Source organism: Ochotona princeps, chromosome 28, assembly GCF_030435755.1.
Source record: "Ochotona princeps isolate mOchPri1 chromosome 28, mOchPri1.hap1, whole genome shotgun sequence".
Classification (NCBI taxonomy): domain Eukaryota; kingdom Metazoa; phylum Chordata; class Mammalia; order Lagomorpha; family Ochotonidae; genus Ochotona; species Ochotona princeps.
In genome coordinates, this window is record NC_080859.1 from 19,087,337 (window position 1) to 19,112,902 (window position 25,566).

General features: G+C 45.0%; 1 protein-coding gene and 1 long non-coding RNA gene across 3 annotated transcripts in view; one reads left to right on the plus strand and one right to left on the minus strand.

Moving 5' to 3' along the window:
* Positions 1-17,699, minus strand: part of PJA2 (praja ring finger ubiquitin ligase 2) — a 63,941-nt gene extending 46,242 nt beyond the window's left edge. The window contains exon 1 of one of the 2 annotated variants that reach the window (XM_058656417.1): positions 17,506-17,699. The gene's annotated coding sequence lies outside the window, so the exon portion shown is untranslated. Of the gene's footprint in view, positions 1-16,797; positions 16,822-17,505 lie in introns of those variants that run through there. The other variant, XM_058656418.1, reaches the window with a different exon arrangement.
* Positions 17,700-17,964: 265 nt separating this feature from the next.
* The window catches only part of LOC131478193 (uncharacterized), a 135,179-nt gene continuing 127,577 nt past the window's right edge, over positions 17,965-25,566 (plus strand). Inside the window, exon 1 of the long non-coding RNA XR_009244344.1 lies at positions 17,965-18,399. This is a non-coding gene — a long non-coding RNA (uncharacterized LOC131478193). The remainder of the gene's footprint in view (positions 18,400-25,566) is intronic.

Below are 25,566 nucleotides of genomic sequence, written 5' to 3' on the forward strand. Positions count from 1 at the left end.
GCAAGTATCTGGGCCAATGGACCTTTGAAAGAATTCCTCAACCTTGGAGCAAAGAAATCAAGTGTTTTGGACCTACTGAAATCACTGAAGTAAAACCCTTGGAGCATTCTCCATACTGGCAACTGGGGATGGCAGTGAGTGGCCACCCCACATCCCTGGGCACTGATGTGGTTAGGCTACTGGCAACAGCCCTCTCCCCTTCTCTCCGTCCTTCCCCCAGATACTGAAAGAAAAAAAGAAATGGAAACATTTGTTTCATCCACTTTTCCCAAGTCCTCCACCCTCCCCATCCTAATCAGTGTTTCACCTGGGGATGTATCCTTATCAATTATGTAAACCATAATGCTAAGGGAAATGAGCCAATCCCAAAAGGTCAGATACCACATGTTTGCATTAATTTAAGAGGATATGATGTTATGTAAAACATGTTATTTTATGTATATTATGTTATATGTTGTGTATAAACTAAAATTGAATTGACAATGAGGTGATCACAGAAGATGGTTAAGAAATCGCAATTGTTTTTAACATACTGGTTACTCAATACTATAACTATTAGTTACACAGCGAAGTTAATTATTGCTGAGGGTATGTTGGAGCCTTTAATTGATCGGGTTGATAATCTGATGGTTCTGCCCTCGGACTGGACAGGGTCTCTCCAGGAAGCTGAGGAACTAGATTGGACTATAAGATGTTGGACTCTATGTTTAGTTTATGCTTGCAAAGAGGGAATCTCAACTGTACTTGATCCGTGGATATGCAACAAGGTGGAATATTCCACATGGGGGGAGGGCGGGGGGAGGGGTGGGGTGATTCCCAGTTCCAACGAAACTGTATCACATAATACAATGTAATCAATGAATAAAATAAAATAAAATAAAATAAAACATCATCAACAATAAAATAAATTCATTGTTAAAGCAATTAGCCTGTTAGAGGTTTACTGAAGTTCCAGTCGCACCTCCAGCTGCCTTAGCAAGGTCAGACCAAATGATTTCTCAGGCCTTGTAGGGCCTATGGGCTGGCTGTTCCCAACTAAAGACAATGCCCTGTTTTGTTTCTCCTTTAACACACTGTGTCTAGTGCACTATCTGTCACAGCAGGCTGAAGCACAGCTGAGAACTGTGTGCCCCTTTTCATCAGGCAGAAGGCTAGGTGCTTGGGCACACCTGCACTCAACCGCAAAGTCTGACAGCGAATACACTGCTGTTGGCATTAAAGCCCTCCCCCGTGACTTACTCTGAATGAAGACAATGTGATAGACATAAACTCAGTACACAAAAGGCGTTATAGTTTTATCCCTGCTCTCAGCTTCTCCTCTATGGGAGAAGCCCACTACCCCATCATAAGGCCACCAAAGCACCAGGCAGAAAGGCTGACATGGTGAAACGCTGACGGCTCCTGCTGAGAGAACCCAGGAACCAAGGTCACAGGATGAGACAGCCGTGGAGATCCTCCAGCCTCAGTCAAGCCTACATTCCGAATGTGACTTCATGTTGAGATTTGAGCCCAAATCACTCAGCCAGCCTGCTCCTCTCACAGAAAGTGATGCTGTATGAGCCGCTCAATCTTACCCTGCAGCAGGCAACAAATGCAAACGCTGGGAACTGCACGTGCTTGTGGCACGGAATTCTCTTCTATTTTCACCTATTACTAGAATAAAAGTTTCCTGATGCTGTCTCCTGAATGTTTCTTTTCTCCCTTTAAAAGACCGATCTATTATCAGCATAGAACATGACATGCTGAGCCTGGCAGTATCAGGATGACTTCTTCGGGCTTTCTCTGGCTGATAATGCTACAAATGCTGCTTAGTATCACACTCCAGCTGCGGTAGACATTCCCGTCCATCTGACTTAAACGAGGTGTTAGGTAAGCAGACTTAACTTCCAGAAGATCTAAAAGGTTAATGGTTAGCACAGGTACAGAGTTCTTTCTATGCTCCATCTGCTAAGAGCCAGAAATATCTCTCTTTTGAAATATCTTTTCTAGAAAAAGGTTAAGAGACAAACAGAATTTGATCCTTATTTGAAGGAAGAAAGGCTTTCTTAATGAGAAAACTATTTTTTTTTAAGATTTATTATTTTATTACAGCCAGATATACACAGAGGAGGAGAGACAGAGAGGAAGATTTTCCGTCCGATGATTCACTCCCCAAGTGAGCCGCAACCGGCCAGTGCGCGCCGATCCGAACCCGGGAACCAGGAACCTCTTCCAGGTCCCCCATGCGGGTGCAGGGTCCCAAGGCTTGGGCCGTCCTCAACTGCTTTCCCAGGCCACAAACAGGGAGCTGGATGGGAAGTGGAGCTGCTGGGATTAGAACCGGCGCCCATATGGGATCCCGGTGAGTTCAAGGCGAGGACTTTAGCCGCTAGGCTATGCCACCGGGCCCGAGAAAACTATTTTAATGACTTTTCCACGTCCACTGGAATATTTTATAACTCTCTTGTATCCAGTTTTACACATATGGATCCAGATGCCCTGCAAATATTTCTGGTTCCTCTTAAAACACACTTATGGGGCTGGCCTTGTGGCACAGCATGTACCTGTACTGCTGGTACTCCATATGAGCACCAGTCTGAGTTCTAGCTGCTTCACTTCTACCACCGGTCCCTGCTCATGTCCCTGGGAAACCAGCGTAAGGACCAAGCACTGAGACCCCCACTAGCCATGTGGGAGTCCAGATGTAGTTCTCAGTTCCCGGCTTCAGCCTGCCCCAACCAGGCTGTCACGTCCATTTGGGGAAGTGAGCCAGCAACTGGAAGATACTCAACTCTTTCAGATAAATAATAAAATAAAATGTAAAACAAAACAAACAAAAAAAGCCCTCATTTATTTATCCTACATCTCCTAACTGAGCCACAATTTCAGAAGTAGAAACAGCAGCAAGATGTGTTTACAATTAACTATAACATAACCAGAGGCAAGGTGCAGGTACTTCGTACGCTACAGAAATGTTGGAAATGGTTCGCAATGAAAACTTTTTCAGCATTTAATAATCCTTTCTGAAGACAGAGTATCTATGCTGTGTTCCACTTCCATGCCTTCCTCTGGCCTAGCTAACATCCTTTAATATGATGAACTTGAGGCATCTGAGGTCTAAAACTGCTATTTTTGAAAGGTATTTTCAACAGGGATATAGTTCTACATGGGCAGCTTATTTATTTATTTATTTATTTGGCACTTTTAAAGGTGTAATGCTATTGTTTTCTGATTTCTACGTTTCCAGTTGGTAAGACAACATTATCTGAGTGAAGTTCATGTATTCCAACAACTAACAACTGTGAGTGCTTGCCAGTTCAACAAGTTAAAAAAGAGTATAAAGTTCAACAATGAAAGACATGGGAAAAAAAAATCATAACTGAACAACCTCTGTACAGTGAAACTGGAAGAGCCAACAAATAAAACTTGACAAAGGTAAGTTTTAGTTAATACATACATAAAACAAAATATTACCATATTCTAACACATAGCTATAAAACTAAATTATAAATGATACCTAAAAATGTATACAATTTATAATAGCAACAAAAAACATGAAATTCCTGGAAGTAAACATGCCAACCATCCCGAAGAAAAATTACAACAGATGTAATTAAATGCAGATACAACCTCAACACTACGTTTACTAGCTTGCCTGGTTTAGTTTTATGAATATCAAGCACCCTGAAATAATTTACAAATGCAACATAATCGGAATAAAATACCAGTAGTTTTTTGTGGACACTAACAAGGTGATTCTACAATTTAAACAGGACAGCACACAGCCAAACTAGCAAAGGTGATCTTCAAAAAGAAAAAGGCAGAATCAACGCCTGCAGAAACTAAACCTAAAAAGCTGTAACAGAGGCACACATTCGGTCTTGAGGCTAAGATATCACTTCAACACCTGCCAAGTGCTGAGGTTCAAGTCCTGTCTCCACTCTTGATTCTGGCTTCCTCCCACCGCGCACCCCGGGAGGCAGCAAGTGTCAGCAGTGGTTCTGCCCCGCCACCCACATGGGAGACGGCCTGCTTCCCAGCTGCAGCGTGGCTCAGCCCTAGAGATGGTAGGCATCTCATGAGTGAACCAGCACACGGGAAGCCTTCTGTCTCTCCTTCTCTATGCAGTTCAAAAAACAAAATTTTGAAAACCTGAAAACCCATATAATTAATATAAAGAGAAAGGAATGTGCATACAGATCAGAATAATTCAACAAAATATCATTATTGTCCCAAAGAATTTTCTGCAATAGTGAAACTGCAATGTTCAAGCTTAAATTAACTTCTATTTTTAAGGATTTATTTTATTTGAAAGGAAAAATGACAAGACAATGAGAGTAGACAGCTTTTCCACCTACAGGTTAACTCCCCAAATGGCCTTCATGGCTGCCAGACTGAAGCCAGGAGCCCAGAACTTGTCCAGATGCTCCGTGTCCTGGCAGGGAACAATCCACTCGGGCCATCACCTGCTGGTTTCCCAGCTGCATTTGCTGGGCGGTGAAGGGGAAGCAAAACAGACCCTGGACACACTCTGCCAACACTACGAGGGGTGGCTTAACTCACTACACCACAGCACTGGTCACACATGGTGAATCTCTTACAAAACATAGGAATAGTAGCCAGAAACACACATATGCTTTGTAGAACTGACTGACCAACGATAACTGCAGAGCTCTAAGAAAAGGTGTTTTTCCCCAAATACACTATATTAATTGAATAGTAAATTTGGCATGCTTTTTCCAAAAACTGTCAAAGTTAATTCGAAAAGCACTGAAGACAGATCTAAATGTATAAAGAAAAACATTAAATCTTATAAGAGGGTATTTTCATGACGCTAGCACTGGGAAAGATTATTTTAACCAAGCAAACACATATACACACAAAACTCCTAAACAAAGAAAAGGATATGATAAATATGATAAAAGGATATGAATTACATATAGGCAACAAAAACCTTCATCCAGAATATACAAAGAACTTCCTAATATCAAGAAAAGAACCTAAAATAATTCCCAAACATAAATAAGGGAACCTAAAAGAAACTGAAAAAACTGAATGGATACATCCCAGAAGTATACACTACAGAGCAAAATTAAAGGACTAACTACATCAAAGGTTGGTATGGATTCTGTTTAATACTACCATTAAGAGTATAAACATCTGCATCCACCAAGCAGAACTTTCTGGAAATTCCTACCAGAGCTAAACATACCTATACACCATGGCTAAGCAATCCAGAAATCCCAGGAATTGACACCAAGTACAAGCATGTTCAGAGAAGCACTGCTCGTAACAACCCTGACCTGTAAACAACCCAAAGGACCAAACACTGGGGGACAGAGAGAATGCTGCATTTATAGAAATACAACAAAACGTGCAGCTTCCCACAAACGAAATGACTCTTACAGACATGAATATACATCACAAAAATATCTACGAAACGAAAGGATGAAGTACAAAACTTCACATTGTAAGTTTTACTTTCACAAAGTTCAAAAAAGTAAAAATGAATCCATGATGTTAGGTATCAAGAGGAAGTGCTCACCGTTTAGGAGGTAAGAGCGGCAACGTTGGAAGGAAACCAGCGTCCTGCTTGATTTGATTCAGCTGCTGTCCACACTGACTTCAACTAACTGACGTTGCACAATTACAGTGTACATACATTTCTACAAGCACGTTCCAATGTAAACTTTGAAATTCACATGGGAAACCGCAGCCGATGTTAAGGTCGCATTTCAGTTAGGGTCTATTAGTGACACTTATTACATTTTGTGGGGGTTTTTTCCCCTTAATTTTCTTTCATACAATTCTACTTTTACTTAACTTGCAGAAACGCATTTTGATGGTTTTGTCAACATCAGGCTTTGATGGGTCACTAAATATTATGTTGGCAAGGTAAGGTATTTTTGAGGATGCTAAGAAAGACAATAACGTCCCTGGAACACTAGAACATCAGGCCATCTGATAGCTAACATAAATATTAGAGATTCAGGCACACATACAAAGAACCAGATCTCATGAAAATTCAATTCTGATCTGCATTTTCAATAGTATTCATGAGCCAATTGTTAAAAAACCTCCCAATTCAAAGTACATAAAAATATCTTATTTCTGCAGAGTAGGAAGACAGCAAAGAGGGGCAGAACGTCTTGCCTAACAACTCAAAGCCTCAAGTCCAACCATCTTCTAGATCTGTGGCTTTAATTAATGCCTGAGAATATTATTAGGCTCACGGCACAGTGTTCCAAGCACCTGGCAAAGACAAAGCTAATTCCCCTCTTCTAAAAGTTGCCTTTCAAATCAAATTTCTTTTTTTTTTTGATTATTAAAATTTTTTATTGTATTTTTGTTGGCAATATTTACATAGTTAATTACGGTAAAAAAAAAAAAAGGTTCAGGGGGTATAGGGAAGTGGGTAATAGTATTATGTCCATATTGTTTCCATCATGTATCTGAGGTAAAGGGGGGTATTGACGGAGAAGCCCCACCCAGTTTCCCATCCACCCCAAGTCCCGGATGTGGGGTATGCTCTGAGATCCTTGTTCAAACAGAATTCGCACTCGAAGAATGTCCAAAAAATGTAAGCTTTCAAAGAAAACGACAAAGTGGGCCCAATGCTATGACTTAGTGGCTAAATCCTTACCTTCCAAGCACCAGGATCCCATATGGGCACCAGTTCACATCCCAGATGCTAAACTTCCTGTCCAGCTCCCTGCTTGTGCCCCAGGAAATCAGTGGGAAACCTTGGGACCCTGCACCCCGTGGGAGACACGGAAGAAGCTTCTGGCTCCTGGCTTCGGATTGGCTCAACTCCAACCACTAGTGGCCACTGGGGGAGTGAGCCAGTGGACGGAAGATCTTTCTGTCTGTCCTTCTCTGTAATCAGCCTTTCCAATAAAAATAAATAAATCTTTTTTAAAAAAAAAGTACATGAGACTAAAGCTGACAAAAGTCAGCAAAATAGGAGCCAGTAAGAAAACACGTCTCGGGCCTGGCAGCGTGGCCTCGCGGCTAAAGTCCTCGCTTTGAATGCACCGAGATCCCATATGGGCGCAGACACTTCCGGATGGTATAAGAGACGGGGCCTGAGGGAAGAGTTCAGTGCTGAACTGGTGCTTTATTCCCCTGCTCCGTCACACTCGCCCTTCCCCTTTGCAGACTGGGTGGACCCAGCAGCAGCATGCCGTCTCGGAGGTAGAGAGCAGCATTGCCCATCACGTACACAATCCTTGACTTTGGACTTTCAGGATCTAAAGTTGTAAAAATAAATGGCTGTTTCTCTATCAATTACCCAGGCTCAAATTTAATTTTGTTTTTGCTGTAGCAACAGGATAACTGTACAACAGCCAGTTGTAATATCAAGGTAAGAAATTCACAACTAGCATAAAGTTATTTTAGTAGGTTCTACTTTTGCCTAACATGTCAATATGAAATGTCCTTCCCAAAGTCACATTAAAAAGTGCCAGATGAATAACAAATTCCTTTCTCAATAACCTTTCTTAAGGCCACCAGGTAGCAGAGTAAACAAACTGGCTCATTAGTAAGAGAACAGCAGAGGAAGAAACACCACACATCATGTAGGCAGACAAGAAAAATCATCCAATAATTTTTAATCACTAAAGACGAAGTATTGGCTAACTGAAAGTACAGACTGAACATTGGGAAACATGAAGCTGGTATCCATTCTCAAGCTCCTTTCTACAGATTCACACACGTGCTCAAGCCAAAGACTAGGAAAAGCAATGATAATCTACTGGAAACCTTCTGCTTCTCAGAAAAAGTCGTAAGCCACCAGAGTGATGGCAACGCACCCCCGTTCCTGTGGCTATGTAAGAGGAAACGAGCGCCAATCTCCACCCCTGATGAGAGCCGGTGGCTGGGAGTCCCATCCAGATGCCCCCAGAGAGTTCTCATCACTACAAAACGGCCACGAAGGCTCCTTGACGAACTCCCTGAACACAAGAGCTTAGTTGGGCCACCCCGGGAGGAGCAGGATCACTAACCCATCCCCAAGGCAAGAGACACAGGCACACGTAACACTGCAAAGAGAGCCTGGCGTGGTAGCCTAGTGGCTAAATCCTCCTCTTGCATGCATCAGGACCCCATATGGGTGCCAGTTCATGTCCTGGCTGCTCTGTTTCCCATCTATCTCCCTGCTTGTGGCCTAGGAAAATAGTAGAGGAAGGTTCAAAGGCTTGGGACCCCACACCCACATTGGACACCCAGAAGAAGTTCCTGGATCCTGGTTTTGGATCAGTTCAGCTCCGGCTGTTGAGGCCATGGCGGGAGTGAACCACCAGACAGACGATCTTTGTCTCTGTATCTCCTTCTCTCTGTAAATCTGACTTTCCAATCAAATAAATAAATGAACCTTGGGGAAAAAAAAAAAAAAGAAACGCAGCAAAGAGATCAGGAAGAGCCCTATGTGGCCATCCCTGGCTGGTCAGCATCAATGAGGAGTCTACTCCTGGAAGATGACAGAATGAGGGCAGAGTTCTCGCCAAGGGTCAGGAGCACTGGGGGAAGGCTGGGGAGGGTGTCTGGGACACTCACAACAATCAGGTATCCGGGAGGCACACTACATACAAGATAACCGGTACACACTCCAAGTAACCATGGCAACACTTACTATCCAAACCAGCCCTAACACACTAAGTGTTTAGGTGAATTATATCCCACTTCCCATCCAGCTTGCTGCTTGTAGCCTGGGAAAGCAGTGGAAGATGGTGCAAGGCCTTGGGATCCTGCACCCATGTGGGAGACAGGGAAGAAGCTGCTGGCTGAAGATCAACTCAGATCTAGTCGTTACGGTCATTTGAAGAGCAAACCCCCAGTAGGTAGAAGATCTTTCTGTCTCTCCTTCTCTCTGTAAATCTGATCTGCCTTTCCAATAAAAATAAATAAACCTTAAAAACACCAAAAAAAAAAAGTACATTCCGTGGTTCCACAAAGACTCGTTAATGAAAGAATAAAGGAGTTGTGCAGTAAGTCATACAAAACTACCCAAACGTATCCTATGCAGATTTTTTTAAGTGGCCAAAAGATACACTATAAAAGGTAGACCAGGGCTTCCTTAAGTGGAAGTAACATGTGCAGTTGAAGCCTCACCAAAAAAGAGAATAGTCAGAAAACATTTATATGAATAAAAACACTGGGACATTTCCAAACATTATTCAAAAGCCTAAAACATAAATTCAAGAAACTCTGTGATGACCCCCCAAAAGTAGGGTAAATAAATAGAAATGTATTTAGACATCAAGATTTATCACACTCCACTTGCTATTAAAAAATAAGAGGAAGGGGCACTGAGGCACAGTAGACAACGCCCCCACACACAATGCCAGCATCCCACATGGGTGCCAGTTTGAGTCCCAGCTGCTCCATTTCTGACCCAGCTTCCTGCTAACAAACCTAGGAAAAGCAGCAGAAAATGACCCTACTGTTTGGGCCTCTATAACTCATGTGTCAACCTGGAAGAAGCCTCTGGCTCCTGGCTTTGGCTTGGCACAGCCTTGACCACTGCAGCCAGCTGGGACGTGGACTAGATGCAAATCTCTCTGTTTCTCCCTTCTGCTATAACTCTTTCAAATAAGTATGTATTAAAATATGTTAAAGAATAAGATTGAAAAATGAACAAAAGGAAGAATGCTAGGCAGTAAGTGCAGCAGTAGAGTGGACTAGTATTTTGCCTACAGCGCCAGAACCTATGAGCATAGGTTCTTGACCTAGCTGTTCCATTTCTGATCCATCTCCTCGCCTCCGATCTGGGAAAGCAATAGAGGATGACAAAGCCTTATGCCTCTGCACTCATGTGGGAGACATGGAAGCAGCTCTGGCTCCTCGCCCTGGATTGGCTCAGCTTTGACCACTGCAGCCAGCTGCAGAGTGGCTAGTGGATGGAAGCTCTAATTTTGACTTTCAAGTTAAAAAAAATTCTTAAATAAGTAAAAAATAAGGATCCAAAAATTAGTAGGAGGAAATTTAAAATATATGGCTGTAGTGATCTAACACTATATTAAAAAATGGTAAAGCACTGTTTGAATATGTTTTGTGATTAAAGATGTAAATCATAAAGTACTTTTTGAGAAAAAATAGATGTGAATGAAATGATGAGCCACTTGGGAAGACAGAAAGACAAAAACACGTTAACAGAAATCAGGTAGATTAAATCCAAGACAATTACTAAGACTAAATTTAAATCAAACCATGTTGATAATTATGTTAAATACAAATGGCCTAAACACAACAATTAGAAGACTATCAGAATGAATTTTTAAAAAGCATAAAGTCTAGAGCCCTGCACAAAAGTCTAGTGGCCAAATCCTTGCCTTGCTTACATCAGGATCCCATATGGGTGATGATTCATGTCCCGGATGCTCCACTTCCCATCCAGCTCCCTACTTGTGACCTGGAAAAGCAGTCAAGGATGGTCCAAGGCCTTGGGATCCTGCACCTACGTGGGAGACTGGAGGAAGTTCCTGGCTCCTGGCTTTAGACTAGCTCAGCTCTGGCTGTTATGGCCACTTGGGGAATGAATCAGTGGATGGAAGATATTCCTCCTCTGTATACATCTGCCTTTACAGTGAAAATAAATCAACCTTAAAAAAAAAAAAAAGCACAATATCTGTAGTAAACCAAAACTGAAAGGGCACAGATTGAAAATACAAGGATAGGAAATGCTACAATATTCAAACACTAACCAGAATAAAACTAAGGAAGCTATATTAATATTAAATTTCAGGGCCTGGCCTAGTATCTAAAGTCCTCACCTTGCATGCACCAGGATCCCATATGGGTGCCAGTTCTAATCCCAGCTGCTCTACTTCCCATCCAGCTCCCTGTCTGCGGGGTAAGAAGGGAGTAGAGGACGGCCCAAAGCCTTGAGATCTGCACCTGCGTGGGAGACCTGGAGGAATCTCTTGGCTCCTGGCTTTGGATTAGCTCAACTCTGGCTGTTGCGGGACTCAGGGAGTGAACCAGCAGAAGGAAGATCTTTCTCTCTGCAGCTTCTTCTCTCTGTAAATCTGACTTTCCAATACAAAATAAATAAACCTTAAAAAATATATATTAAAGTTCCTAACAAGAAATACATCAGAAATAAAGAGGAACATAATACAATGGTAAGGCGTGAACACATTTAGGTATAACAATCCCAGATATAAGCGGATCTATCAGAAGCTCAAAATATACAAAGAAAAAACTGAGAGAACAGTTCAAAATATATGAAGAAAAAACAGAGAACAAGAGAGAAATAAACAAATCCACAATTACACTGGACAGTGCAACTCTGAAAGACAATCAACAAAAAAGAAAAGAAAAATTTATTTCACCCAAAAAAATTAGAAGCACATTATTAAGTATATGTGAAACATTTATAGAGTGATCAAACATGGAAGAATTTTAAATAGGGTTACAGTACAGTACAGTAGGCCAGCTTCCAGCTAACCTGAGCAAGCAGATGATGGACCACATTCCTGGATCTACCACCCAGGGGGGATACCCAGATGTTACTCGTGGCCCGTGGCTTCAGCTGGTCCAGACTTGGCAGTTGAGGCCTTCTAGGGAAATGCATTAGGAAGTGGAAAATCAATCAATTTCTTCCTTTCTCTTCTTTCCTCTCTTCTTAATCCACTCCCCCCCCCCCCCGTCACTGCTTTTCAAATAAATACATCTTTAAAAATGAATTTAATTCTGAGCCGGCTCCCTCCTAATGGCCCGTGAACACAGCATTCCACCTGTACCTACGTGGAGACTCAGAAAAGGCTCCTGCTCCTGGGTTCAGACCAGCCCAGCTATGTCTGTAGTGGCCATTTGGGGAGTGAACCAGCTGACAGGAGATCTCTAGTCACCCCCTCTCTAATTTTGGCTTTTAATTAAAACAAATAAAAATCTCTTAAAATTAAAAATGGGTCCAGCATGATGACTCAATGGCTAAATCCTTGGTTTGCATGTGCTGGGATCCCCTATGGATGCCAGTTCATTTCCCAGCTGCCCCACTTCCCATGCCGAACCCTGCTTGTGACCTGGGAAAGCAGTAGCAGATGGCCAAAACATTTAGGATCCTGCACCTACATGGGAGGCCCAAAAGAAGTTCCTGGATCCTGGCTCTGAATCGACTCAGCTCCAGTCCTTGTGACCATTTTGGGAGTGAACCAGGGACAGAAGATCTTTCTCTCTGTATTACCTTCTCTTTGTAGATCTGCATTTCCAATAAAAATAAATAAATCTTAAAAAAAATTAGAAAAATGAATTTAGAACACATTATGTGATATATGCTATCCACAACAAATGTAAACATGGAAGCCAATTACAGAGAGAAGATTACTGAATATTTACATATTAAAAACTTTTTATATAGAATTCACATGAGAATTTAGAAATAATGCATCAACATATAAAATTCACATCAGCATCTAAAGCAATGCTTAGAAGGAAAGGAAGGTCTTAAACCAATTACCTAAACTTACACTGAAAAAAAAACAGAGAAAGTCAAACCCAAAGCAAATAGCAATGATAAAAGCAAAAACCAATGAAACCAAAAAATAGAAATAAAATTTTAAAGCTAGCTCTTTGCAAGGATTAATAAAACTGCTAAGCCTGAAAACAAGCTAGTAAAGACAAAAGATTTTTTGCCATTCTTAGGAATGAAAACACATTAATACATCTGGTAGATAGTAAACAGAAAATCAAGAAACAACATTAAGGAAATGCTTATAGGACACAAATTCCTTAAAAGATAAAAACCTTTATTCGCATTGCCAGGATCTGAAAGCTTTCACGAAATACTGAAAAACCTCTGTCTACCAAAGCCACTGTTATCTGGCAACACAGCACAAGCAGAGAGGAGTTAGCCTGTAAACGCCAATCAACACAGCACAAACAGAGAGGAGTTAGCCTGTAAACGCCAATCAACACAGCACAAACACTGGAACCACATACCTTTTTTTAAGGTAAAATATGAAGAAATGTTTTCCCAAATGAGGCAGCCTAAGCGGACCTTGCCTCTGCATGAAGACACACAGGCGCTCCAAGCTCCTGGCTCTGGCCCAGGCCAGCCCGAAGTGTTGTGGCAAATTGGGGAGTGAACCAGTGGATCAAAAATACCTGTCTGCACTCTCCTTCTCATGATCTCTTTCACACACATAATCTCACAATAATAACAGGACGTGCTACTTCCTTTTTTTTTTTTAAAGATTTATTTTATTTTTATTACAAAGTCAGATATACTGAGAGGAGGAGAGATAGAGAGGAAGTGGAGCTGCCGGGATTAGAACCAGTGGCCATATGGGATCAAGGTGAGGACCTTAGCTACTAGGCCACGCTGCCGAACCCCGTTACTCCCTTTTAAAATTAACAAACAAAGGCTTCAGACTGCAATGTGTATTAGGGCCAGCAGCATAGCTCAACTGGCTAATCCTCAGCCTGCAAGCATCAGCATCCCGTATAGGCCACAGTTCTGTTTCTCAGCTGCTCCACTTTTGATCCAGCTTCCTGCGTATGGCCTGAGAAAGCAGTAGGGGATGGCCCAAAGCCCTGAGACCCTGTACCAGCATGGGAGACCCAGAGGAGGCTCCTGGTCCCCAGCTTCAGTTCAGCTCGGCTCCAGCTGTTGTGACGATTTAGGGAATGAACCAGCAGATAGCAGATCTTTGTCTCTCCTCCTCTCTATAAGTGTCTTTCAAAAAAAATAATAAATAAATCTTAAACAAAGGAAAGTCCTTAACATTTAGCAATTCCATTTTTTAATAGGGACAGAAATCTGAAAAAAATCCTTCAGTCAGGATGGCATACATATGATCAAATTCTCAGCCTCACTAGTCATCAGTAAATCACATTGTGGCACTACTATAACATCCACACAGCCAAGTGCTAACAGGAGGAAGACTGAAATAATCAACTGCTGATGAACATGAGCAGCCAGAATCATCACATATTACGAGCAGACGTGTAAAACGGAACAACCATTTTGGAAAACAGCTTCTTAAAAGGGTAAACAACCACCCACCATACCAGGCCCCAATTCCATTTCTAGGAATGGGACCCAGAGAACCAAGAGAAATAAAACATGTTCACACAAACGCAAAATGAATGAATATTCACAACAGCTTTATTATAACACCACCAAACGAAAACAAGCCAAATATCCATGCTCAGGAAAGTTTAATCATTACCACTGGACTGCTAAACACATAAAAATGTAGACGAGCCTCAGGAACATAGTAAAACAGAGCATATATAATTCACTTCTATGAAACTCTAGAACAAATGAGACAAGTTAATAGAAAAAGATCAGGGGCTCGCTGTTGCTGAGGGACAGAGTGTGACTCACTGCAAAATGGCAGCAGGACACTTTAAAGATGAAAATACTCTATCTTGACTGGGTTCCAAAAACATCTTGGGCTCCTGTGATGGAGGCAGGATGACTGCACATCTGTCCAAACAGAATGAACTGTTTCCAAATAAGTGGATGTTCCTGGCTCTAAGGTAGTAGCTTTTCAAAAGACACTCTCTTCAGAGGTGCTGGTGCTGCGTCCTCCACCTGCTAGGGCTGATACCTCACAGGATCCCAGGTTCAAGTTCCAGCTGCTCTACTTCCCATCCAGCTCCCTGCTTATGGCCTGTTAAAGCAGCGGAGTATGGCCCAGGTCCTGAGGACCCTGCACCCATGTGGGAGATCTGAAGAAGTTCCTGGTTTCTTTTCTTTTTTTTTTTTAAAGATTTATTTATTTTATTACAGAGTCAGATATACAGAGAGGAGGAGAAACAGAGAGGAAGATCTTCCGTCCGATGATTCACTCCCCAAGTGAGCCGCAACGGCCGGTGCTGTGCCAATCCATAGCCAGGAACCAGGAACCTCCTCCGGTTCTCCCACGCGGGTGCAGGGTCCCAATGCACTGGGCCATCCTCGACTGCTGGATGGGAAGTGGAGCTGCCAGGATTAGAACTGGCGCCCATGTGGGATCCCGGGGCATTCAAGGCGAGGACTTTAGCTGCTAGGCCACGCCGCCGGGCCCAGCTCCTGGTTTCTGATCAGCTCAGCTCTGGCTCTTGCGGCCATATGGGGAGTGAACCAGCAGAGGGAAGGCCTCGGTCACTCCTGTTCTCTGGAAAAATGCCTTTCAAATAAAAATAAATCTTAAAAAGTTGCTCTCTTAGGAAAATTTCAACCAGGGAACACTGGTGATACTTATGCTCCCTTCAAAACACTTCAAAACTATCTAACTCAATACCTTCCTAGTAACTATTACAAACATCAACAAAACGAAGGCCACAGTCACGTTGAAGAGCTAAAAACACAGCAAAACATTTTAACAGTGGCTCCTGATCAGAGAGCTTCAGCAAACACTCTAAAACCTGAAACTTCAGAAGCACTCCCCTGGCAATCAGGAACACAATCGAGTGCTCCACTGCTAGTGCCAGCATCCAATACCACCGAGCAGCAAGGAGCAAGACTCCGAGTTACCAGCACCGCACAAACCAGCACAGACTTCCAAACTGCCCACAAGTCAACCAAATACTTCAACACATGATAAAGTTAGAAAACGCAAATGCTATCCTACCACCACAAGAAAAATGTGACTGAACCATCTACAACAACCAAAACTATGAAACAAAGCAATGTTGATCATGTCATGTGCAGCGCAAGAAACAGCATAAATGTTTATTCCCAAAGAATATAAAGCAAGATGCAAATAAAACAGAACACATTTTTCCAGGGGAGCTCAATACTATGAAGGTGAGAGGTTTATGTAGGAGCAAAAGTTTAAGTAGAAAGCATTTCCAAAAGATTGATGGAAAAAGGGTTACCAAAAATTTAATATACCTATGAACTATTAATTAAGCAATTCCATTTCTAGGAATTCCTGCTGCGCACACAGGAAGTTTGTTGAACTGTTCCTAGTGGCTGAGTTTTAGGACATCAAGTAGGACAAGAAATAGGAGTGGTACTGCTCACCCTACATGCCTCCACACTGAACACTTTTTAAATCAAACAGCAAAGGTTATTAAACATTAACTAATAATAAATCAGAAAGTTGGCTGGAAAAGGCAAAGTGCGAGTAAGGTAGATGTCTTTCAAGAAGAGGCTGCCTGCAAGAGCCCTCGTTCATTTCAAATTCATGAAATGCCACTTCCCCTCTAAGGCACTGGGAGAGCTATCCAGGCCCAGGAAAGACCTCCAAGACTACAATCACCAGTGAAAAGGCTACCGGCAGACCAGCGAGCTGCACATACTGCTTCCTAAAAAAAAAAAAAAAAAAAAGCCAAAGAACTTGGCATATATCAAGTCCAAATGCACAAGGACTTTGAGGAGTAACACTCAACTGTTTAGTATGGCTACAGCAGTGAGCCAAGACGGCGAAAAGAACCACTCACATTCTACCTAACAGTGCTTTATGGACACCCTTGGTGTGGCCGTAAGTAACAACAATTAAAAAACGAAGCGGCTATTTTCATGTGGAAAAACCAAATTCCAGGGCATGATGACAGCACGGACAGGAACTCCACACAGCTTTTAGTTAACACACACTCTTGCAGCGAGCTGTGGCCTTCAGCCATTTTACAGACAGGGGAACCAAACATGCCAGGACGAAAATCACAGACGGCATTTACATCTTTTTTAGGACAGCTACGTGTAGACATATGGTCCGCTGCACGGAACCAGCGGCCTGATGGCAGTGTCTACGGACACTTGTCATTTTCTGCTCACGTCTAGGCCAGGAAATCTCCCAGGTCATTCTTGCTCCCTGCAAAAAAAAGCACTGCTTCCCCCCATGCAATCCCTTCTCGTCGGCTGGGTCCGGGTGGCTTTAAACTCACCATTTTGGAAGTGCGCAAAATGATTAGCTAAGCAGTCATGGGGGGGGGGGGGGGGAGGGCAGGCCGGAGCCCGGGGTGCAGCGGCTCGGGGCGTACAGGGAGGCTATGGTGTGGACAAGAGAGGGGGCAGGATGTCTGCGTGCCCGAGCCTCGGTGACATTCGGGGAAGGGAAAAAAAAAAAATATTGCACCTCCAGCCGCCGGGCAACGGCCACGGCAGGTTTGGGGGGGAGGGGGCTGCAGGCCTCTCGGCGAGGGGGCGCCGAGTGGCAGGCGTTGGTGGGCGGCCGCGAGCGTGCGTGGGGAACTGGTCGGCGGGGTCCTCGGCTCCCCGGGCACCAAGGACAGCGGACGGCCGGGCCCCCTCCCCGCCCCCCACCGCGGCCCTCTCCGTCCCCGGCAATGGCTGACCCCGGGGAGGAGGGGACACCCCGGGAGCCGAGCTAGGGGGTCCCCCCCACGTCCAGGGCCGGCGCGGACAGGGCCCAGGAGGCGAGGAAGGCCTCTCTCGCACGACCGTCAACCCCACCCACCATGGCTGGCGCAGCGAGCCGGGCACAGGGCCCCCCGCGCCTTGAGCGAAGCGGCTCCAAGACACAGGGACCTGAAGGCAGCCATTTCCTCACCCCGAACCGCCCCCCCAACACTCCTGACATCCCCACAATCCAGAGGAAGAAAAAAAAAAGACTAAAAAAAAAAGCCCCTCACCGAAATGTGCAGCGGCTCCTGAGCCAGAAGAGCTGCCGTTCCTCCACCCGCCACCACCGCCTTCTTCTCCGCCTCCGGCTCCTCCCCCGCCGAACGCGCAGCGGCGGGCGGCTGCGGCGGCGGCGGCGGCGGCGGAAGCAGAGGCGGCGGCGCGTCCCGCCCCTTGCGCCGCGGCCGAGACTGTGGAGCGGGAGGCGGGGCGCGCACAAGCCCCGCCTCCCCCCAAGCCAGCGAGCGCTGGCCAATAGGCATAGAGAACCTCTGCCGGTGGGCGGAGAAAAGACGCGCACCCAATGGGGGCCTGAGGAGTGGGACCACGTCAATGGTTGGGACGTGGCAGAAAAAGGGAAAAATACTTGGACGCGGCTTGTTCGCGGGAGGGGTTGGGAGGGGAGTTGGCTCACCGATTGGTCAACGCGCGGATCCGACTCCGCCCCCCCGGTTCCTGCCCACCCCCTTTGCCCGCAGCACTGCGACGTTTGGGGAGGGGGCGGGGCTCCGAGTCGGGGCTGCGACCGCACAACCTTTTGTGGTTTGCGCTGAGAGAAAAGGGCGGAGTCTCGGGGCAGGGGAAGGGGGTGTGGCGGGAAGGACTGGCGCAGTTACGCCGCGGTTCGCGGCTTCTCGCGACGGCCGCCAATATGGAGGCCACGGGTCGGTCTTAATGTGACTGGAAAGCTAACGTAAACTCCTCTCCGTGAGGGGAGGAGGAAAAGACGAGGCGGCCCACGCTGTCGGCTCTCGCTCTCGTGGTTTCCGCCCTGCCAGCCCCGAGGGGACAGCACCTTGCCCTTCTCCTCTTCGACCTGTACCAGTTCCCATCACAGGCCACTGGAATAAATACAACGGCTGCGGCCCCCAGACACCTTGCTGAGTTTGAAGCCCGGGCAGCAGGTCCGTGATACGGAGTGGCTCCTCATCCCACATTTGTCTCTTTTTCATTCTGAAGACACGCCTGCCTCTCTGATTTCACTGGCGCTCTCAGCTCCTTCCCCTCTGCCAGGCTCCAGGCCCCACGGTCTATGGTCTATTTATCGCTTCCTCTCCCCCTGGAATTAGGAACTGCGCCTGTTGAGCTGGGCCCTGACAGCTGGGACATCTCCTGCTAGGGAACTGACAGTCATTTTTCTCCCCGCTGTTGAAGGAAGCAAATTAACCATAGAAGCTTAGCCTTACCAGAACTTGCCGGCTAGTTGTGAATAAGTCTAATTTACCAGCACACCCATGCAGTACATCTAAGTATCTTCCCAAGAAACCATTACCCAACTGACACTACTCGGCCTGCACAGGTATCGTGTTTTCAGTATTTTTCTGTGCCATACCTTTTGAAATGTAATTTATGTTTTAATATTTCCCTGATTTCCTGCTAGGATTTTGCAGATCGCTTTGAGTGAGCTAACTTGTTTTTCAGAATGGGTTTCAAAGATTTCAGTCTTTGTCGTACCTTCACATGTGTAGATCAATAGCCGTATTTATTGTTTTCTTTACATAATAATATGTTTTCTGCTTTAAAACGGCTTTCTTGCTCACTTACTCATCTACTTATTTCTGTATTGATTGACTTATTAATATATGTACTTGGAAGACTGAGCTAAAGAAAAAGCAGAGATGTTCATGGACTGGTTCACTCCACAATTGCTCACAAGGGCTAGGTGTGGTTCAGAAGGAATCCAGGAGCCAGCGTGCTCATCCTGCTGTCCTGCATGAATGGCAGGGGTCTGAGGGTTGGGCCATCTTGCTTCCTTTTCAGAAGAATTAGCAGGCAGCTGGATGAGAAACAGAGTAAAAAGCTAGTGTTTACAGCATGGAGTTATGCTGTCACCTGCAACCCAGGCATCTTGTACAGGTTTGGTTTGGAGTCCAGGCTGCTCCACTTCCAATACAACTCCCTGCTGGTGTGCCAGGGAAAGCAGCTCATGATGGCTCAAGTGCCTGGGCTCCTGCATAGTGATTGGTGTCTGGAATGAAGCCCCTGGTTCCTGGCTCTTTTGGCTACCTGGGTAGTGAACCAGCAAATAGAAAATCTCTCTGTCCCTCCTTCCTTGTTATAGCTCTTACTTTCAAATAAATGAATAATTATTTTTTTTTTAAAGAAAAGTAAGTAGATGAGACTTAAACTGGCACTCTGGTATGGAATGTCAGTGTCACAGAGACTTAACCTACTGAGGAAATGATTATTTTTTAAGCAGCCTTGATAAAAGAACTGCAGATGGGAAATTAGCGTCACCTGTCCTAGGTAAAAAGTAAGAAAATGATAAAGCAATATTTGTACTGTTGGCTAGCAGCTCATGTTTACTAAAAGTGCTGAACCTAAACCTAAAATCTTTTCTCCTTGCAAGCATTAGACACATAGTACAGACACAGCACTCAAATGACATTTGTTACCACAGGGATTGCAAAAGCTAGAAAAAAAAAATAGAGCCAAAAATAGCAATCACTTTTCACTATGTGAATCATTGTTTTTTCATTTACTCCAATGTCACAGCTACAGCCACCAGGATATTATAAATGGTCTATGTTACTCTTTGAGAAACACTGGCATATAGGGTTAAAGTGTGTACAAATCAGACATTTTCTCACACTAGCTCCTGCATGTAAATCCATGTGCAAGCTCCATTCCTCTTGGGCTTTGATTTTCCATTTTAATGTAGGAAATAAAAATGCCTACTTATTTGTTGTGACAGGCATTAGCAACCCAATCAGTGTAATGCATATCACATCCAGAATGAAATAGTAAAGACGTAGTAGCTCCTATGTTATATAGAAGTAGGACTTGTGTGTGTATATTCTCAGCTTATATATTTTGATTGTGGATTCCAGAGATTGGAACTGCTCCCTAAGTCTATGGGCTGAAGGAACCACATAGTGTGATGCAGTTCTTACAGAGTAAAACCCAGATCATATTTTATTATTTAAAATCTTGTATTGATTAATCAACATTGGTTAATGTGACAGATAAAGCCTAGAATTTTGTGGCCTGGCGCAACACTCATGTATTTGATGAATATGCAGAGTTTACCTCGTGGAGGGTGGGAGGGAGTTCAGGGGAATCCTGCGGAGCAGCTCTGTTCTATGCAGTAATCCAAGGTCAGTTTCTAGGGATAAGTTCAACTACCTGCAATTCACCTATTCCAAGTTCATTCTGGTCACCCCCACCAGGTAGTCAGGGGACTTTGGCCAACTGGGTGCTGACTGAGGGCCGAGGGAACATGAGACAAGAACTCAGAAGAAGTTGTAAATATTCTACTGATGATTGCCTGTAGATTGTAGATTGTACAATGTAGATTGTAGATTGTACATGTAGATTGTAGCTCTGGTTCTCAAACACTTGTCCTAAAGAAGCAGCATAGCATCACCTAGATGCAAATTCAGGAACAGCCTCTCAGACTGAATCAGATGCTGGGTGTGGGGCCCAGGAATCTGTATTGTGTGAAACCTCTAGGTGATTAAGGCAGGATAACATTTGTAAGCCCTGGGGTTACAGGACATCAACACTAAATTAAGAAGTAATGACGGGCCCGGCGGCATGGCCTAGCGGCTAAAGTCCTCGCCTTGAAAGCCCCGGCATCCCATATGGGCGCCGGTTCTAATCCCGGCAGCTCCACTTCCCATCCAGCTCCCTGCTTGTGGCCTGGGAAAGCAGTCGAGGACGGCCCAAAGCTTTGGGACCCTGCACCCGCGTGGGAGACCTGGAAGAGGTTCCTGGTCCCGGCATCGGATCGGCGCGTACCGGCCCGTTGCGCTCACTTGGGGAGTGAATCATCAGATGGAAGACCTTCCTCTCTGTCTCTCCTCCTCTCTGTATATCCGACTTTCCAATAATAATAAAATTTGAAAAAAAAAAAAGAATTAATGACTTGGGCCCGGCAGCGTGACCTAGCGGCTAAAGTCCTCACCTTGAATGCGCCGGGATCCCATATGGGCGCCGGTTCTAATCCTGGCAGCTCCACTTCCCATCCAGCTCCCTGCTTGTGGCCTGGGAAAGCAGTCGAGGACGGCCCAATGCATTGGGACCCTGCACCCGCGTGGGAGACCCGGAAGAGGTTCCTGGTTCCCGGCTTCAGATCTGCGCACACCGGCCCATTGCGGCTCACTTGGGGAGTGAAACATCGGATGGAAGATCTTCCTCTCTGTCTCTCCTCCTCTCTGTATATCCGGATTTCCAATAATAATAAAATCTTTAAAAAAAAAAGAAGTAATGACTTTTCCTTCTTTTTGTAGAGTACCTAAACACAGTGACATGGCAGCTCTTGTTTCTTATAAGTTTAAATATGGAGGGGCTGGTGCTGTAGCACAGTAGGTTAGGTTGCCATTTGCAGTGCTGGTATCCCGTATGGATACCAGTTATGGGCACTTGATGGAGTCCTGCCTACTTCATTTCCAAATCCAGCTCTTTGCTAATGCACCTGGGAAGGCGGCAGAAGATAGCCCAAGTCTTTAGGTCCCTGCAGCCATGTGCGGCCTGGATGAAGACTCAGCTATGTGGAGAACTGAATGAAGCTCTTGGCTCCTGGCTTCAGACTCACCCAACTCAGACCTTAGCAGCCATTTTGGGAGTAAACCAGTGGGTGGAAAATCTATCTCTTTTTCCACAACTCTGGCTTTCAAACAAAACTCTAAAAGTGTAAGTGTGCAAAGAAGAGGGCATGTGCTCTTGACTGTGATGGATCGGCTTTCCCAGCCTTCCCAACAACCTTCCCGTACTGGAGGCACCGGAAAGCTGAGAACTCCACCTTAGCTGCTGGGCTTTGGCTGCCTCTCTGGACTTGCCCATCCAGTCCATCCACATGAGATCTGAGAGGTTAAAGCATATACTGTCACTCAAAACTAGCATTCCACTGCCTTGACTGCTGTAGTGCTGTGAGCTCATGAGGAGAAATTGGCATTGTCTGTCGCAACTACAGCCGAGGTCCTGTGGCTGCTCCTGAGGTGGCTGATGGTGTGTTCCTCCGTCATCATCATCATTCGGGCTTTACAGTTTTAAATTTCCTGAAAATCAATTTCTTGTAGATTCAGAAGGAGAGGAAGAAAAAGCATACTCTTTGACAAAAACCTATCTGAACCTAAAAACTTCCTGACTTACGTGATAGGCAACGTCTTCTGCATTGCCAACTCCGAACACTGTATAAAACAGACATTCATTTTAATTTCTCATGAATCTCATACTTAAAAAGAGCTTGTAGAATCCAACTGGTGGTGATAAATTCTATATTCTTATGGTGGGAACTGTATCGTGGCTATAATGAACCAAAGCCTCATGCTTAAAAACAGGAAAAGAAGTTAATGGAAAGATATTCAGTAGCTCTGAGAAGATGAAAGAGATTGACTAGGAATAGAGGCTGTGTATATGGAATGAGACCTGCGGCATGTCACATAGGCAGGCTGGTGGGGACACGGCTGCCACTCAATTGAGCACAGGTGACAAGGCTATACCAACTCCAGGGGAGGGGGGAGTTGCTCCTGGCACTTCCCTGGCTCCCAAGCAGCAGCTGCTGCTGCCACCAGGACAAACTCTTCCTTGACTGTGCTTTTATGTCACTGAGTCCAAGTCAGTGGAAAAGGGTATCGGATTACTATAGTTAAGCCCATGTGCCAGTGGAGGGTGGGAAAGCAAGTTGCTGATACTTTGTGTTGCTATTATGGGAAACTCTGTGCTTAGGATTTGCATAGTAGGGGATTCCCCATGCAGGAACGTTTAGGTGCCAAGCTGCCAGAAGAAATGGTATGTGCCCACTGCAAGGACCTAGCTGAAATCAGAGTCAATCTGCAGCTTAACTTCCACAAGTGTCAATGTTTAATAACCTTAAAACTTAGGGTAATTGTGTAGCATAGTAATGGTAAAATGTAGAGAAAACAGGCTATGAAATCCATAACACTTGATTAACTTTAAGTGAAATCTAAAAAAAAAATCTGAAGAATTAGAAGAGGTGCTCTCTTTTAAGCTAAATTAGTTTAAATTTTTATTATTGTTTATATAGTTGAGAGGGATGCATGGTCACGTGGGCCTCTGATTAGAGTGGGGAGGGTCAGGTGTGGAAGAAGGTGGTTGAGAGAAATACAAATGTTTCTGCTTTTTTCTTTTCTTTTTCTTTTCTCCTGTGTTTGCAGAGAAAGAAAGGAAGGGGACCACTCCTTGCTGTCAAACTGTATCAACACCCAGGGATGGGGGATGGTCATTGGATGACACCTTGGAGACTCCAATGTGGGGACGAATGCTCCAGGGGTGTCACCTGAGTGGCCTTGATAGTTCTGAAAAGCTATTGCTTTTGTTGCTCCAAGGTTGAGAAAATCTTTCCAAGATCTATTGGTTGACAAAGTCCACTCCAGTGCACCCACAGACCCAGGAACATGCTACAGTCAAAACATGGCCAGGAGAATTGTCCAACCTGATCTGCTTTCCGTCCTCTGATGAGACACCTGATGTCTTCTTCTGGCCTATGTGAGATAACCTTCATGTCTTCCATGTGCACCTGGATATGCTGTTCACTGCACAGGCACCAGCATGGAGAAGGCCCAGTCCTGATACATGCATTCCAAGGTCAGACCACACATCCCGTGATTTTGCCCTGTGGCTGGAGTGAGAGTCCAGAGGTCTGGTTGGGGAGTCCCTGAAGAAACCTTGTCGGGGGTGACCTCAGACTTGACTCTTGTGTGTACCAGCCAGTGCAGGGTCAGGCTCAGTCTCTCACCTGCACCAGCCAATGCACATACCAGTGGATGTAGCTGCCTGCTCAGTTATGACCAAGCTCTTATGTGAATATATGAGTGTTGTGACCCAGCCCACACAACCTGCCACAGACCTGGTTCTAATGCATACCAGCAGGTGCTGCAGCCTAGTTGGGGCAACCACCAGTAACTCTCACCAGGCCTGCCTCCAGTCCCTGTTTTTGTGCATGCCAGCCTCTGCTTCAGCCTAGCCCAACCCAGCCCACATCCCATCCAGCTCTGGTGCACATCCACGGGTGCTGTGACTTCATGTGTACCTACAAGTGTTGGTGCCTTGTCCAGCCTGGCCTGTCTCCAACGCTGGTTCTGTTCACCAGCAGCAGAGATAGCTTAGTAGGGGAAAGCACACAGTTCCCCTGACAGGCATGCTTCCAGCCCCAGATCTTGCACCTCCCAGAGGGTACTATGTTCTGTCCTAACATGACTCATTTTAATTCCTAGCACTTGCTGGATGGTGCTCTCATGTAACTCAGCTGGCCTTATCCATTCTGGCTGTCTGTCATGCCAGCGGGTGTGGCAGCCTAGCCTAGTCTAGCCTGGGCTGCTTCCAGTTCCAGCTCTCACCTTTCACCCGTGGAAGCAGTGGCTCATCAGGGGAGTCCCAGAGATTTCCTTACTAGGCCTGCTCCCAGCCTTGGGTCTTGCATGTGCCAGCAGGTACTATGACCCATTTTGAAATGGCCCACCCCAGTCTCGGCATTAGGCAGCAGGTGCTATAGCCTGACCCAGCCTACATGCATGCTTGTAGCTGCTGTAGCTTTGCCTAGCCTGGTCTGCCTATAGCCTTGACTTTCGTGCTCACCAGTGGAAACTGCAGCTTCTCAGAGCCCTCCTACCAGGTCTATTCCCAGCCTTGGGTCTTATGTATGCTGACAGCTGCCTCAACCCAGCCTCCCAGCAGTTTAACACTTGCCTAGGTACAGGGCCACCTGGGTAGATACCCAGAGCTGGGGAAGAGGTGCTTATGATCGATCCAGCTCCTTATCCAATGGAGAAATTCTTTCCCAAAACAGCATTTGGGTAGCTCATCAAACCATGGCTTCATTTGAACTTTGAATTATCAGAAGTAGAAGATTAGAAATATCCTTTTTAGCTAAGATAAAGCCTCCCTCCATTCTGGGGTTGGGAGAAGCCTCCCCTTTTGCAATATCTACCCATGAGTTCTGGATCTCATGGCTCTGTTCAGAACAGAAAATAATGACAAAAGTTTGGTCTAGAGTCAGTATTTTTTTACTAATTTGACTGACCTGATTCTTGATTTCTACATTTGTAAAATCAGAATTGCACTAGCTCCTACCACAAAGATTTTGATGAGACACTTTGTGCTTAGAACAA